Raw genomic sequence first — 1,149 nt, forward strand, 5'->3', positions numbered from 1 at the left:
GCGCCTCCTGCCCCTCGGCCGGCCGTGTGAGTTCCCGGGGTGCGGGGGGAAGGACGGGAAGGAGCGGGGGTCCAAGGGTGCGGGGCTCCCTGCAGCCCGCCGAGCCCGGCCTGTGCCGGGACACTGCCGCCAGCCTGCCCCGCTGCTCCCTGCTGCTCCCCGCCAGCCAACCTGCTCCGTGCCGGGAGCACCGGGGTCCCAGTCCGGGGCTGGAGCTTCGCCCTCGGGCTTCGCCGAGGATACCTCCCACCTGTGCCCTCCCGGTCACCCAGCTCCGCGGTGCGGTTGGACGCTGGGAAACCTCGGCGCTTCGGCCGGGCTGGGGCCACCCAGTCCCGACACCCCGAGCCGGGCAGAGGGACCTGCGGAGCTCTCGGGGCACCGGGCCCTGTACCGTGCTCCCCGCTCAGCGCTCCCTGACCCGGGGACTGCGGCTGGTCACTGGGGTATGTGTGTCCACTCGCACACAGCCGGGCTGGTTGTCTGGCTCCTCGGTGGGAGCTCTCACTGGAATTCTGGTGGGACTGGAGCTGGGAGTCTCAGTCCTGCTCACACCAGAGCTCTGCTGGAGCTGGAAATTGGGGTCCTAGCCCCGCTCTCCCTGGAGCTCTGCTGGAGCTGGAGTTTGGGGTCCCAGCCCTGCTCTCCGCCTGCATTTAACATCGGGACCACCACTGTCCTGAACAGCGGCTCGGCCTTGGCGGCTCGGGGCAGGGACTGGGGCTGTGGGCCGGGGACAGGAGCGCTCCCTCAGGCACCGCAGGTCCATGGCCAGCGCTGTTTTTGGCCCCTGGGATCGGCACCCCACAGCCTCCTCGGAGCTGCTCCCCCTCCATGCTGCTGCTGCCCGTCCGTCTGTCTGTCCATCCATCCGTCAAGCGGGGCGGGCAGCCGCGTCCCCCCGCGCTGTAAAAGTCGGCGTTGATGCGCGGCAGCCCCGGCGGAGCTGTCAGGCCTTATCTTTATTGGCTTTTCCCAGTCTCCGTCCAAGTTTAAGAGGGGCCCTTTTATCTCGGAGCCCAGCACTCCCCCTGTTTACACCGTCCGTCTCCGCCGCAGCGCTTCATCGTGGAGCCCCCGCAGCCCCGACGGGACGGGGCACAGAGACCGACCGGGCCGGGCTGCCCTCCCCAACGGGGAGCGGGGGGG

Source organism: Corvus brachyrhynchos, unplaced genomic scaffold (genome assembly GCF_000691975.1).
Source record: "Corvus brachyrhynchos isolate BGI_N302 unplaced genomic scaffold, ASM69197v1 scaffold283, whole genome shotgun sequence".
NCBI classification, from domain to species: domain Eukaryota; kingdom Metazoa; phylum Chordata; class Aves; order Passeriformes; family Corvidae; genus Corvus; species Corvus brachyrhynchos.